The sequence below is a fragment of the Salmo salar genome, chromosome 01 (genome assembly GCF_965601325.2).
Source record: "Salmo salar chromosome 01, fSalSal1, whole genome shotgun sequence".
Taxonomy (NCBI): Eukaryota; Metazoa; Chordata; class Actinopteri; order Salmoniformes; family Salmonidae; genus Salmo; species Salmo salar.
Window position 1 is genome coordinate 172,719,297 of NC_138291.1, and position 355 is coordinate 172,719,651.

Genomic DNA, 355 nt, shown 5'->3' on the forward strand with positions numbered 1-355 from the left:
GGCTAGATGGGATCCAGCTTGTCAAATTAAAGTTGTTTTTTTGCATTTGACCTAACCCTTTTCCTAATTCTCCTAACCCGCTACATTAATCATCCTAACTTGCTGCGTAAGTTCTAACCTGCTACAAAAAGTCAAATTGACTTTAATTTGACAAAAGCAGAATCCTTCTAGGCATGACCCAATTGCTTCAGAATAACCAAACAGATCAGGGCCCCTTTATTGACAAAGCATCTCAAAAGGAGTGCCGATGTAGGATCAAGATGACTGACTAAACATGTAAAACTGATCCTAGATTAGTAATCCTATGCGATACGCTTTGAATATGGGCAAAGATTAAAAAGTTAATATTCCTGTC